General features: G+C 36.2%; 1 protein-coding gene across 3 annotated transcripts in view; it reads left to right on the forward strand.

Annotated features, from left to right (window-relative positions):
• Positions 1-273: 273 nt before the first annotated feature.
• Positions 274-16181, forward strand: part of LOC105232669 (cadherin-87A) — a 146902-nt gene continuing 130994 nt past the window's right edge. For 2 of the 3 annotated variants that reach the window (XM_049450550.1, XM_049450552.1), the window contains exon 1: positions 274-640. The gene's annotated coding sequence lies outside the window, so the exon portion shown is untranslated. Of the gene's footprint in view, positions 641-699; positions 963-16181 lie in introns of those variants that run through there. The other variant, XM_049450551.1, reaches the window with a different exon arrangement.

Below are 16181 nucleotides of genomic sequence, written 5' to 3' on the forward strand. Positions count from 1 at the left end.
ATTTTCCTGACTTTTTTTATTTAACAAATACTCATTCACCAATGAATCTAGGTATTTATGTACATCAATCGAAAAAATCATAGTCTAGTTATTATCACGACCCTTTTTTTAGTGATTTTTTTCTCAGTAATGCATTATTTGCTTTTATCCTAATAGCCCAACTAAAAAGTACCTATTTTATACTACCTTTTCCAAAGTTGCACAAAATCCTGTTCAACGCAAACACAAAACGTGCGAGCGATTCTGTTGCCTACGATTAGGGCCGTAGGAAAATGCACCAACAGTTAAACGCCGTCGCTCATAGAGTTAACACGTGTTTTCGCACGAGTGTAGTTGTGGCTTGGCTTTTGTTCTGCCGTCGCTAGCGTTTAGTCGTTTAGAGTGAAGTGTCGGCATTTTAGAACGCGAACGTGAAGTGTACTGCGAAGTCAACGACGACGTTGCAGTGGTAAATAATAATACCAGCAAGAGCGAAATTCTACGAGTAAACAGCGACAGAGCTGTAACAGCGTCGGCAGCTCGGTTAGTGTTAACAGACGCAGCGGCAGCACAAATCGTGGATGTGTATTTTACGTGCGGTTTATTCTGCATTTTGCTGCTTATACGCTGTCGTAGAAGTTTAAAGTTAGTTGTATTAAAGGTATGTGTTAATCTTATTTGCTAACAGCCAAGAATATGTATGCGTATGTCTTCGCCTCCTATTTATTTATTCAATCAGAATTTTTGAAGAGTGGTTTAGTTTAGTGATGTTTTAAGTAACTGCGAAGTGTTGTGAAGTCAAATTACTGTCGAATGTGAAACTAAATTCACTAAGAAGAGTTTGAAAGTAGAAATAAAAAAAATAAGTTCATAAAAAAGTCACAAGGTGGATTTAAAACGGATTACACATATGCATACGTAGCTACATCACACATAGTTATAGATACAAATACACACATACATACGTATGTATATGAATGCAGGTATGTATGAAAAATTAAATATCGCCGAAACTCTTTCATATGGAAAGTGATGTCAGTGTATAAAAGTAGTGAATACAAGTACATAACAGCAAATCAGGTTTTTTAAAGTGGAAGCTGAACTGTGACGCAGCGTCGCGTCAGCAAATGACCACAGAAACAGCAGACAAAGCGCAACAGAAATTCTCCGCGAGAAATCTGAAGACGAAGAATAAGAAGTAATGAAAGAATAAAATTATGTTTACGTGAATTACATATGTCATTTTGTGTGTGGCCTTCTGTATGTGTGTGTGTATTTTATTGTAAATTTGTTTTGGTACACACAGGCACAATATTAAATATCTGTGTGCGTGCATGTGTATTTTGTGCGGAAAGCGGTTTGGCAGCTTCTTGCATTACGACAGAGTGCAGATTAGAATAGCAACCGTTGTAATTCTACAGTCGACGTCGACGTTCGACGCTAGCAGTGTGCTGTTATTGCCATGTAAAAAACAAAACATGAAAACAAATGGAAGTGTTGTGCATATGTGTTTGATATTTTGTGTTTGCCCTCTAAACTTTTCGGCTGTTGTATTATAATATAATGTACATATATAATTTCTAAATATTCCTTCGAGTGTTAATTCAAATAAGACGTGTGAAGTGTATAAATGAAACGCTAGAATATTAGCATTTAATATAAAAAAAGTTAATGTGATTTAAAGAGCCTATATACACACATAGGTGCGTATTTCTTATTTATGTATATAAATAAAACGAATAGTGATGTGTCAGTTATGGTAAAAGATTGATTAAAAGTACTTAGTTTCAGTAACTTAATACCTACAATCTGTTTTGCATGTGGTATAAATATTTGTTCCGCTTGGTTTTGCTCCAAAACTTACTAATGTATTTAAGTGACTTATGTATTACTAGAAAGAAAAATAATTAATAACTTAATAATATTTAGACAAAAAAGGCAAAGTGTAGTTAAAATAAATGAGAATATAATTTTTATGTACAATTAATAATTATGCATTAACAGATGTTAGAAATCGTTCATAGAATCGATAATTATGGCTCGCAATATTGTTGTGAGCTCTATAGCGTCTTAGGAGGCACACCTAGTCCGCCATAATTTTGTGAATTACAAAAAAACAATGCTTCTTTTAAATTAAATAGTTATATATACATAGTTTAAGAAAAAATATTAAATATGTATTTTTCGAGTTAGAAGTGATGTGACACCGCGCTAAAAAAGGGCTCTACTGCCACAGTGATTCCGACCTTGGTTGAAATTTGTATATAAAAAATCTTTACTATAAAAAGTTGAATTTTGATTGTTTTTGACCATTGTATGTTATACTTATTTCGTCCATTGTATGATTTAAATTTTGGTATTTAAATTTAAAGGTATAACCTATTCAATATTTCTTCTTATTTCTGCACATTACATCCAACGACAGTCGGGGTAACCAGAACGGACTCGGATTTTTATCCGGCCAAGGACTGAAGTAAGATATGTAGTGCTCTTTTTAGTGAGGGTTACTCTTTTAACTAATTTATTAATAAGTTTGTCGTTATCTTAAGCAAAAAAGAGCTTCCTTCGAATCATACTCACGGGGATTTCACCGCCACTAATTACGAAAAAAGTTCTATATGCCACTAAATGTATGTATGTGTGTATGGAAGTCCTAAAAATATATTAAATTACCGAGCTATTTCTTTCCTAGTGCCATATGATACCATATACCATACCCTTACAGCCTACAGTCACCGATAAATCTTCTAAAAAATAAATAGTAAGCTTCACACGAAGTCAGGGACCACAGTCTGATGGTGAATTCTGGATTAAAATTGGTATGGGCTTATAGAGGAGGATCTGCAGATAAAGAACACATACATACACATATGCAATATGTATGAATGTCAGTATGTTAAGATAAACTTCAGCTCCCTCTTCTTATTCTTTAAGAGAACGGTCTGAGCTTTAGAATATCAACAAATTAAATTGGGTAGGCATGAATAGTGGTTTTTGTGATTATGATTTTTGCGGAATTTGCATTTAAAGTAAAAAAAGTGTTTAATATGCTAAAGTGTATATTACGGTAAAACATAGATTGGCATAACTTTTAAGTTAAGAAAAGTGCGTACTTTTATAGTTAGTGTATAACTTGACATATCATTTTATTTATTATTGGTCGTTTAGGCTTTTGATTCTAAGGATTTTTTTTAGCTAAATATGTATATTGTTATGAATAACTCTTTTAATTTCATTAACTTCAGCGGATTACAGAAATTTTAATATGTAGCAATTTACCAAATATTTAATACCGATTATCTTTCAAAAATATTGCAGAAAGAAATTCTTACTTTTTATACTCTTGTCTTCACCACTCATACCTACATAGCTGTACTGAAAAAATGTGTGTTAGTATTATATTGCACTGCAGGATGTTTGCATAAATAATATTTTTTATACCCTGACAGGACAAGATATTTTCACAAAATTTCGCATGGATTAACAGATTAATTGAAAAAGTCACCGCCCTGTCACATACATAACGCTACTATAATAAATTACGTATGATATTTCATTAGCCATAACCTTCAAAAGGCGGACAACTGTCGTATCATTAGTTTGTGAATTATATCATTGCAAAGAGGAACAACTTTTTTCATTGTGAAAAAAAAAATGTTAAAAAAGAACTGCTTTTTGGAGGGAAAAAGTTTAAGCAAAAACTTGGCTTGCTGGCAAGTTTTCGGATACTGCTCCAGGAAAGTCTACCTTCAAAAATTAGTATGCTAAGTTTACTTGTAGATGTTGTGGAATAAACACCCGGTAGACATCCAAAAGAGGTTGTTACCGACGAAAACATCAAAAAAAAGTTCACAAAATAATTTTGGATGACCGTAAAGTGAAGTTGTTCGAGATAGCAGACACTCTAAAAATATCAACTGAACGTGTACATGCTGTAATTCACGAATATTTAGCTATCAGAAATCACTGGGTGCCGCGCACTTTTCACTTTTGAGCAAAAACAACGATGAGTTAATGAATTCGAGCAATGTTCGGACATATTCAAGCCTTAAAACATGTGTTGATATGTGAAAATGACATTGAAAAAAGAAAGGGCCATCAACAATGACTAATATATAACGTTATTGGATCGTTTAGCGACGAAATTTTCGAAAAAAGGCGCATTTGAAACAAAAGAAAGTGATTCACCAAGGCAATGCACCGTGTCACAAGTCAATGAAAAAGATGCCAAAAATTCATGAATTGGGCTTCATTTGCTTCCGCATCCACCGTATTCTCTAGATCAGACACCTTGCGATTATTTCCTCTTCTCAGATCTCAAAAAACTGCTCGCTGGGAAGAAATTTTCGTTGAATGAAGAGGTGATCGCTGAAACTGAGTCATATTTTGAAGCGAATTTAGCCAAAAAAGGGTTTTATTATGGTAGGACGGGGACTTTTCAATTAACCTGTTATTATCCAAATTAATTCTATAAGCTCCGCATAAAATTTTTAGACCAGACCTCTATAGCCTATAGCTGCTATATGAACTGAACGATCGGCATCAAATGCTTGTATAGAATTTTTTTTCCATTTCTGTAGGGTATTCTACCCTCGATGCAACCAACGTTCCTTTTTTTTCAAATTATATGCAAGAAGGCGGATTTATGTGGTTAATCTATATTTGCAAACGAAATCAAAGCCTTTAATAAAATCAGTGCGCCGGTAAATCAATATTTTATTCACTTCAATAAACGATAAGCTTCAAACCTTTGACAAAAAACCGCATAAGTCCTTACCTTTGATCAAGTGTGCATTTGTATGATGTATATATGTATGTATGTATGTAGCATTGCAAATTGCAAATTAAAATTATAGTGATGTATTTGCCCTCCGCCATTTCTATCCATATGTAGTTGTATACTGTCATTTCACAGGTTTGCTGCCTTACATATTTACGCATATCATCTCTGCACACAAGCAATTGTTGTTGTGAAATACCACCTTTTGACCTCAAATTAAACGATTTAATTGAACGTGTTCATTGGAAACTACCTACTTACTTACATACATGCATATGTACATATTTGCTTACGAATAAAAAACGTGGGCGACATGCAACGAAAATGTTCAATTTTTCACTACATAAATTGTTAATGGCATCGTTTTTTATAATAATATATGTTAGGCATAACTGAGCAATTATAAGCGTACTTAATCGTATGTATAGTATGTATGCGTTCAGTGTTAATTTCTGTTTTTGACATCATAAGCAAAATTTGAAATGATTTGCTAATAACGAATATATGCTAATTATATTTTTAGTGTAAGGAAGTGATACGACAGATTGCAGCCGGACATTTTAACTTTCCCAATTTGTAAGCATTTTTTTGCTTAGAAATATGTGAAGGAACCTACAAAATTTTATAATAAAAATCTAAAGGCAAGAAATCGCTTGATCTTGGCGGCTTTTTGACTAAGCCATTTCTCGAAATTAACAAGTCGACAAACTTTGCACGTAATGTGTCCATGTTTAGATGTGAAACGGCGGCGCACCGTCTTGTTTGAAATAGAGATCGTAGCGAACGGGAAATTTTTAGGGATGTGATTGTATTTTCTGAACTCCACAAGGATTTGACAAACCCCAGTAGCGAAAATTTTGTTCGTTGACGCAGCTATAAACCAGAAATGGGCTTCTAATGAGAAGTTTATTTTTCGATGATAATGAATTTAGGTAATAATCTGGAACGATTTCCAAGCATTATACCAAAGTGAAGCGTCGTCGCATGACTAAATGGTGAATATGATATATTATATTATATCTTGTTTGACACAAATCTGTAAATAAACACGGCCGCCACGAGCTCTCAAAATCACGACTTCTCTATTTATACACGCTGTATGTAGAGCTGGGCTAATTTAAGCTTCGATTTTACACATTTTCGGCATTTGACTATAATACCTACTTATATCACATATTTATTATACGTTTACTTAATTTTGATTACATTACACTAATGTGGCCAGAAAATATTAATTTAATTTAAATTTCGGGCGAAAGCCCATTCGTCGACATATTTTTTTGCTGGGTTGGCATGACTGTCAGCGACATTTGTGATAATCAAAATAATCATTAGTGTTTGGTATATGCTTGTCCCTCTGAAGTATGTACATAAAGTGCATTCGGCAACTTTTACGATAAGTGAAATTATTCAACAAAGAAGTTCCATTAAATTTTGTCTGCAGAATCAAAGTTCTGGTGCCGAAACGTTCAGAATATTGGAGAAGGCCTTCGGTGATAATTCTTTGTCGCGAGCAAGTGTTTTGATTGGTACAAATTATTCAAGCGGGTCGTGAACGGCTTGACGATGAACCACGTCCATGACGGTCATCAACATCAACTGTTGATCATCAGTCTATAAACAATCAGATATCTTACTGGCATTGTTGGAATATCGGAAGGATCAGTGAAAACCATTTTGAAAGATCATTTGGGCCTAAGAAAAGTGAAAGTACGGTTAGTTCCAAAATCACTAAACTTTTTCGAAAAACAGTGTTGCGTTAACGTCTGTGAAACAATTCTTTCCGACAACCAGGACAAGGATGAATTTTGGATCTATGCTTACGATCTGGAAACAGAAGATAAACCGGCGTAATATAAGTTTTTTTCGAAAAAACAGCGCCGCGTTATCACAAATGTTAAAACAATCCTTTCCGACCACCACGATGTCATGACACGATAGTGGCGATAAGTCTTGGACCTATGCTTACGACCTGGAAACAGACGATCAATCGGCCGAATATCGTGACTAAGATGAGCCGAAGCCGAAAAAATCAACTGAAAACTGTTACAAATCAAGGTTGTGTTGACAGTTTTCTTCGATTATCGAGTTGTTGTGCACTTCGAATTTGTTTGGACTGTCAACAAAAAATACTATTTGGGTATTACGCGTCTTTTGCGCGAAACTATTCGAAAAAAGGTCGTAATTATGGGCCAACAACTCTTGATTTTTGAACAAACGATAATACATCGTTGCATACTGCATTGATTCTTCGTGCCGCAACCACCGTGTTCGCCTGATTTTGGCACTTCCAGCCATTCAGCAAACCCAAATGACCGCTCCGGGGAAACCGTTTCGAGTCAAGATTTGTTTGAACATTTCCCGCATACGCGAGCTTTAGGTTTTTTTGGCTCCCTGTAAAACAACCCGCTTTAACAAGTTTATATGTACATATGTATGTACATACATACTTATGAATCTTTTAATTTGTGATCCAATTATAACTAAACATATCCAACTGTCAGAGAGCTTACAACAACAATGAGCAATTTGTTTTTATGCTTTACGGACTTGCTTGCCCTCAACAACAAGAAAAAATCCTAAAACCCGAACGATTTGCCAGAAAGCTGAAAGCAGACAATTAAAATGTCATTAGATATATTCTATGCTTGAGTTTCAGGTGAGGTATAACAGTGTTCTTTCCATTGCAATTAAAACTAAAAATTTCCACGATTTTCCTATTCAAAAATAAAGCAACAAAACAGTTATGCGTACGTCCGCCTCAGAATTTTTATCAAACTATTCAGATTTTTGTGTATTCTATGAACTCCACACACATACAATTGTACGCATAAAATTTACTTGCACATTTACATTGGCTCGATTCGCCAGCACCGGTTTGACTCCTCAGGTGGAGCAACAACAACAAACAAATCAAATATTTAGAGTAGAATAAGCAAAGCAAAAAGAATATTTACTATGATGTTTGCTGTGCATTTGTGCGGAAAGCAGTTTGGCCACTTTGTATGCAAACACACACAACCACACGCAAAAATACATACATAAAGACTTTGCTGCTGCTGCTGTTAACAGTCGTAACAGAGCGATGAAGCGAGGTACGATGAACAGCAAATGGGTGCTGCAAGTCGACAGCGCTGTGTGGCAGATTTCCAGCAGCGATCGAATTCAAAAGAAATTTTTTTTAGCGCTGAGAGAAGTTGCACAACCAACAAGTTTTTGTTGCTACTGTTGATTTTTTCATTTTTCTCTTGGGTTTCCCTCAATTCTGCTCTTTTATGTGCTTTTGTTTACATTTGTGACCTCATCTAATCACCTCTTAATGTGTTGCTGTTTGCTGGTGGAGTGAATGCGCTTATGTGTATGTATGTATGTACACACTTACATACATATATTTATATTCACAGCTTTAAAGAACACACACACGCGCATAAAAAAATGTGGCTGATATTCTGATTTTGATGCTGAGAAGCGCTACAGCACAGATTAGCGTTACATACATTAATTTTATATGTAAAAACATACTTACATTATACGAATGTGTGTGCAGGTATGTATGCATATTTGAGGATTAGCGGTTTTTTAAGTTTTTGCAATTTAAAATAAAACAAGTAAGGAAGCGCTAAGTTCGGGTGCAACCGAAGATTTTAAACTCTTGCAACTGCCAAGAATCAGGATCAAGCCAGGGAAATACCGGAGGATCGGAATCCAAGCATTTATATATGCACACATATATAAATATTTATATATACATACATATGTAGATGGAAGTTGTATGCCGAATATGTCCGATGAAAATCATTATAATATTGTGTAGTCGAAAAAGTCTTTTCGTATTTTGACAATAGATGTGGTTGCAGTCGTATATCTCCAGTGCTACCAATCACATTTTGTCATACCATACGATATATCACCAATCATGTGGAGTAAAATCAGCTGGATGTTTGAAAATCCTGGTTATATGGGGGCTAGGTCAAGTTTTCGTTCAATTTTCGCGAGTTTAGTCACAAAGCTACACTGTTACCAATAAAACACGCTTCCTCATTTTTAAAGAGACAACTCAAATGCATGCTGATTTTTAATTATATATGTATTTCAAATATTGACCGTTATTTTCATGTGTATCAGGTGTCATCAAGATATTATGATTTTTACTCAACGGACAGACATACAGTCACCCGGATATCAACTTCGCTTGTCATTCTGATCATTTATATATATGTACATATGTATATGTACATAACCTTATATCTATCTCGATTAGTTTTGGGTGATACTTACAACCGTTATGTGAACAAGACTTATACTCTGTAGCAACATGTTGCAAGAGTATAAAAAAACTTAAGACTTTGAAGTTTATGGTCAACAGGCAAATCAAATACTTATGTTGGTTGAGTACAGAGTCCTTAATCTCAGCAATTTATTTACATAGTGGTATGAAAACTTATAATTTGTATCTACATACAAACATACACATTTATTTAACTAGCTACATGAAAACGTACAGGCATATGTACAGCGAATTTCTTCGAACCAAAAGGTAACAAGTACAAGCCTCATATAATCTGGTCAGAAATGAATAATTACCCATATGAAAGCAGCAAGCGGATTTGGAATGAATTCTCGTTTTTTTTAAGGTTCGCCGTAAGCTGAGCTAATACTAGTAATCTAAAATTACGATAGCGTGCGATTTGCGATTCAAATTTCCAATATATTGTTTGGAGATTATTTTAGTACTAGATAGTAAGGGTAGGTTAGGTTAGGTTATATTGGCCGACTGCCCCGCCATACATACATATGCAGACTTACTGGCTCAGTAATGTTAGGAGGTTCAGTTTAATTTGAGCTGAAGTATTCGTCAAACAGGGCGAAAATACCTTTTGCCAACTTTAAGATAGACTTTATACTTAATTTTGATACTTTGTCTAGTCTCCTGAACTGCGAATGTGCTTGCTATCTAAAACGAGTTTTAGAGAATGCTCGTCAGAAGCATAGGAGGTGTTCATGCCAATTTTCCTACACCGTCTGCATGCATTACCATTACTTATGCTCGTCTGGCTCGCTTGTGGTGCCAGTAGGTCGTAATCTGTCATTAGCCTAACAACCGCCCTTTCAAGACTTTGTGAGTAAAAAGCGTGAGTTGTTTTGTTCGGGACTCTTGCACATAATTTTGGCTATTCTTCATGTCCTCAATGCCTTCCAACTCGTCCTGATCCGTACATATGTCAAGGATGTACACTTTACAGAGTTATTTCTGATCTTAAAAATTTTCAAGCGCATTTTGACTAAAACTAAGGGTTCTCCTTGTCTATGTTTTCAACATTAAGTTTAAGAACCAAAAAAATATTACTTAAAAAAGTTCTACTAGACAATTTTATTTATATTTTTCTATTTATTCTAAATTCGCTCAAGCAAAATATATGTATAAGTCTTCTAAAATAAAAAAAACTAGAGGTTTTTAGACCATCTTGCTACCGGAAGTGTGTATGTACCCGGATATGCGAATATTACCAGTTTTTCCTTACTATCGGAATTTGAAAATTAATATTTCGTTTGGATAACCGGTTAGTTACCGCCCTAATATCAATGATATCGTGGCTTGAGTTCTATATCTGGTTAGTACCATTCCAGTTAATTATAGTTATTTTTCAGAAGAGAAATGTTTGTGAGTAGACATTATCCTTCACTCTTGGGATATTGATTGATTGATAAATGACCGCGACCGCAGGCCCAGCATATTGATAAAGTCCAATATTCCGCAGGGTGCTGGCGAAGTGATGTAAACCCTATTTGGAAAGACTGCTATGCAGTCATTTAGGAGGCGTTCTGGTGTTTCGGGTCTCTGCCGCAGAACCGGAAATTTACGCAAGAAGCTAGGCCCTTATTGTGTAAATGCTTCTTCAACTTGCAGTTGCCAAGCAGTAAAATGCGACCAGTAATCTGAGTTTATCCCTAGGGAGGTTGATTGCATACTTAAATCTGCAGAGGTTGTAACCCCCGTTAGCAACTTGGCATGCCGCATGCCTTGTAGTTGTTGCCAATGCCTCTCTCTGAATATACATACTTCTTTGCGAAGCAACTCCTTTATGGGACCCACTCCAGTTCAGATCCTAATATGTTAGTGGTTGCTGCGGGGAGGGCGAGCTCATCAGCCAGTTCGTTCCCGGCTATACCTTTGTTACCGGACACCCAGATGAGGTGCACATGGTCATGTCTCTTGGGATAAGTATGCAAACTGTTCAACGACAGTTATTTTTAAGTCGGGTAAGATTCTAGAATGATCGGTTAAGCGTTTAGATCTGCTCGTGATTGACATTTAATATTTGTGTTGCTGTAAATTCGCACTTGTACACGCAATTACACATAATATATTATTTATTTATATCGAATTAATTATATATTTATGTCCTGTGGTAACTCCTTGCTTATCTAGCTTTAAGAAATTTGTATGTTAAATAAGCAAGCAACTCGTTGACAAAAAAAAATGAATTTTACTATCCAATTTGTGTGCAATAATGACAATGACGATAAAACAAAGAAACATGTAATTTAATTAGATTTAAGTTGCAATTGTAATTGATTGATTTTATTGTATTGTCAATTAAAAAAGAAATTTTTGTTATTGCTATTTTTCCTTGGTGCTTAAATTGGTTCAAATTGTTTCAACACAAAACTTTCACGCATCTATACTTATAGTATGTGTGTAAAATAAATACCCTGCTAAGAAATTTGTGAATTCTGCGAATTTTACAAAAATTTAAGAAGATTCTTTGTTATTTACCTGATACATACATATATATATACATACATAATAGATAAGGTAGAAATTAACACATAAAAATATGTACATGTGTGTTTATTTCCCTTGTCCATTCATATTTGTGCATATTAAATTTTATATCAAAAGAATTTATTTGTTATGTCATTTATTTGAATAGTAAACGACAAGAAGTATTATTTTTCAATCAAATATGTGAACTTTGCGCCTGAAAAGTGTCTTTTGTCATTAATTCAAGAAGATAATTTGAAGAAAACCTTAGTAGAAAGTCATTTTATTTTGGTGGAAGTAATGGCTCTTGCAGAACCCCCAGTGGTTGCCTAGTGACTGATGCCTAGAGCATACTGAAATTGTGGAGATAACACTTTTTCAGCCTGCTGAATGGCAGTGAAAGCATAACGCCAGGAGATGATGAACCCGATTCTCCAATCGATGATGTTGGGGCAGAATTTCCATTGCCCGACCTAGAAGAAGTTTAAATAGCCATTACCCGCCTGAAGGGCAACAAAGCGGCGGGGGCCGATGGATTGCCGGCCGAGCTATTTAAATAGGGCGGTGTAGAACTGATAAGGAGCATGCATTAACTTCTTTGTGGAATATGGTCGGACGAAAGCATGTCCCTTGGATTGGAATTTAAGTGTGCTATGCCCAATCCACAAAACGCGACACCTTCTCACCTGGAGAATTCACAATCGACCAGATTTTCACCATGCGTCAAATCTTCGTCGATTTTAAAGCCGTCTTTGTCAGCACGAAAAGGAACGCTATGCCGCTCTGTCTGAATTTGGTATCACAGCCAAGCTAGTACGGCTATTTAAGCTGACATTGAGCAATACCAAAAGCTCCGTCATGATCGAGAAGGAGCTCTCCGAGTCGTTCGATACCAAACGAGGTTTCAGACAAGGCGACTCCATATGGTACGACTTTTTCAACCTACTCCTGAAGAAAATAGTTCGAGCTGCAGATTTGAGTATTCTATAAAAATGTACATCTGCTGGTATTGATATCATTGGCCTCAACAACCTCGCAGTTAGTTCTGCTTTCTCCAGACTGGATAAGGAAGGGAAGCGTATTGGGTCTGGTAGTGAACGAGGAGAAGACGAAATATCTCCTGTCATCACACAAACAGTCGTCGCACTCGCGACTTGGTTCCCACGTCGCTGTTGACAGCCCTAACTTCACAGTCATAGATAATTTCGCCTATCTTGGATTCAGTATTAACAATAACAACAACGTCAGCATTGAAATCCAACGCAGAATAACTCTTGCCAACAAGTGCTACTTCGGACTGAGTAGCCAATTGAGAAGTAAAGCTCTCTCTCGACGAACAAAGACCAATCTCTACAAGTCATTCATCATCCCCGTCCTGATATATGGTGCAGAAGCATAGACGACGGTCTTTGAGCTGTACGAGATATACGACGACATTGACTTAGTTCAGCCAAGACAAGGGCTACGCTGGCTAGGTAATGTCGTCCAAATGGATGAAAACACTCCAGCTCTGAAAATATTCGACGCAGTACCCAACGGGGAAGTAGAGGAAGAGAAAGTCCTCTACTCCGTTGGAGAGATCAGGTGGACCTGGTGGATATGAAAATGCTTTTCCACCATAACAATGAACACCTCCGCCGTCGCTACTACCAAATTGATCGAGGACTATCAACTCTTGCCCTTGCACCTTATTATACATATTTCTTTCCGTCCGTTTTCCTTTTGCCTGGAAACATGACAAAGTCACTTGCCGGGCAGGATTTTCCAGAAAACGATCTTTTCAGAGAAGTTTTTTATTCGTGTATCAAATGATTATTGGATCGTCTTCGTTAATAAACTAGAAATAATATATTTTCAGAAGAAAATGAACTACAAATAGACTCCGGAAAAGAGGGAATTTTAAAGCCTCTGGTTACTTGCTCTATTGACAAATATGGTATATGTAAATTTAGCTGAGTCTTAGTGGTATCAATTTCTGATTTGCTCAACAAGTAGGCAAACGAGGCATGAATAGAATATAAACCGCACAAGCCCACTATTAAAAATCAATAGGAATGATATAAGAACGCTAGTAAAAGTACTAACTGGCAAACTTGCCAGTAGACTAGGAACGCCCTACAACATGGAAGAAGGAGACTATTGAACATATTCTATGCGATTGTAAAACTCTATATAAAAAAAGCATCACAACTATCGGTCGAGGGTTTTTGACCACGCCTGGGAGGTTGCTAGGATAAAAATTTTCGTACTAGAAAATAGACTGAGGGGTCTTTAGTGCTGGTGGTATCACTATGTGTCTACTAAAGACCTATGTGGTTCGTAAAACTACCACTACCTACTCTACCTACCTTGTTTGTACTCAATTCACAAATCCAATCGCTCCAGTTTTTTTTATGGAAGTCTTAACACTAAATCTGAAAAACAGCTCTATTTTCCAACGAAAAGCTGACAAATAAAAAAACATATTTTCCACACACTTCACACTGCAAGAGTCGGGATGTTATTCTGCAATAATGGCGCTGCACAAACAAAAGTGTGGCAACGTTTAAAGTCGAAAACAACAACAACACCAGCAACCATAAAAACAACAAAGTAAAAAGTCAAAAGTAAATAAAAGAGTGAATGAGAGTGCAGTGGAATCATAACACCTCGCCGTTGTGTTTTGTAAATATATCTGTATGTATGTACGCTTAACAGTAAATACATATACATGTGTGTTTGTGTTTGTTTAGTAAAAGAAAGCACAGTTCTTGCATTGGCACATCAGTTGCAGTTGCATTTGGACTCATTTCACAAAATTCACACGTGCGGATTGCAACGTTTGCTTTTATCTGTACACACATACACATACGTATATGTATACACATACGTATATATGTACATACCAAACATATGTACCCGTATATGTGAGCTAAAGTACAGTGAAGTGTGTGTTTGCCACCTGCCTAGTTCAATTGGTCCATGTAATGGCCCAGTTCAAGTTTGGAAAAAAATCCATGCACGCACACACACACATGTATACGTATGCGCATCTGTGCGCTCAATAAAATCTACAAAAAATAGAAAGTCTGTGTTAAAACAGCAAAGGTATTTGCCCACGTTTTTGTTTTCACGCGAAAAGCTCTAACGGCAAATACACTCAGATTATCTCACAAAAACTGACACAAACACTTACGCACCAGGTTCCAGGTGTGCACGTGCATCATTCGGAATTCAAATCAATCGGCCGCGATCTGTTCCTCTTCTCGCGCAATAGCTTTTATTAACAGTTAGTCGCTTAAAAACGTGCAAACAGTATTAAATTATCGTTACTTGTGTGTTAATCTTTTTCATGTATTTAAGTTTTAAGCGCACTGTGCATGTAAATAAATCAAACTCCTGTGAAATTTGTGTGATACACTCGCTAGCAATAAATATGCAGCTTCATAAAATTATTAATTTAATATGATTTTCAGAAAGAAAATATACTTTTCTATACAATAACTTGTTTTTGATCGTTAAGTTTGTATGGCAGCTATATGCTATAGTGATCCGATCTGACCGATTTGTTCGGAAATTGTATAACTTCAAATTTTTTGCACTCAATTTTCAGGTCGTTAAAAAATAAAAGAAATGGTCAAGTCAAATAAGTTCTTCCTGAGCTTGCAGTGGCCAGTGTAGAAAACGACAAGTAGCCTAAGTTTGTTCCTTGTAACGTTGAATACATATTTAAACCCATTAGCAACTAGGCATGGTGCATGTCTTGGAGTTGTTGCTAATGCCCTTCCCTGCCGACTCTTTTATCCTTGCGGAGCAGCTCCTTTATTGTATGGGGGCCAACCCCATGGAAAGGTTCGGGTCCTACCATGTTGGCGGATGCTGCAGAGCGGGCGAGTTCATCAGCCAGTTCATTCCCGGTTATACCTCTGGGATAAGGTGTACTTGGTTACGATATGGTAGACTATTCAGTCATTCTATGTATACATTCCCGCAACTATAGCGATTTGATCTCATACGCAGAAATCGCTTTGTGTGCCGCTTGACTATCGCTTGGTATAGTTATACGTTCATTGCCATAGTTGTGTTGAAGGTTTAACTTTACGCGCCGACTTATAGCAAAGAGCTCTGCGTGGAATATGTCAATTCCATCCGAGATTTTCGCTCTTGCATATGATCCTTGCTATCGTGCATGTCCTTAATGCCTTTCACCTCGCCCTAATCCGACTGACAGTCCTTTCGCAAATTTAGTTGTATATCCTTTTTATTATCTTCCGTATTTCCTATACTGGTTTAGCCAGACGGATGACACTTTTGGTGTACCTTCATATAATATTTGTAGACTCTGATTCTGTCTGTGATCATGCATAAGTTTCACTGACAATTCTTAACCCATCTAAGCCTAGATTAGCTGACCTACTCACACATATCTTTCCTGCTTCGATTTAGCTCTAGAGATTTAAGAAGTGGAATTTATTTTGGTTCAATTATTAACATAATACATAATATAATATAAAATACATTGCCATCGGGGTGAAAGCCAGACAATATTCTGCGAACAAGCTCGCTCGCATATTTCCTAGATCTTATTAAATTTGCATGAGTTTTGATTGTTGTTAGCAGATTTCTTCTTTACCTCGACTCGTTAAAACTTCACAACTTTGTTTCATAAATCTGCAA

The sequence above is a fragment of the Bactrocera dorsalis genome, chromosome 2, assembly GCF_023373825.1.
Source record: "Bactrocera dorsalis isolate Fly_Bdor chromosome 2, ASM2337382v1, whole genome shotgun sequence".
Classification (NCBI taxonomy): domain Eukaryota; kingdom Metazoa; phylum Arthropoda; class Insecta; order Diptera; family Tephritidae; genus Bactrocera; species Bactrocera dorsalis.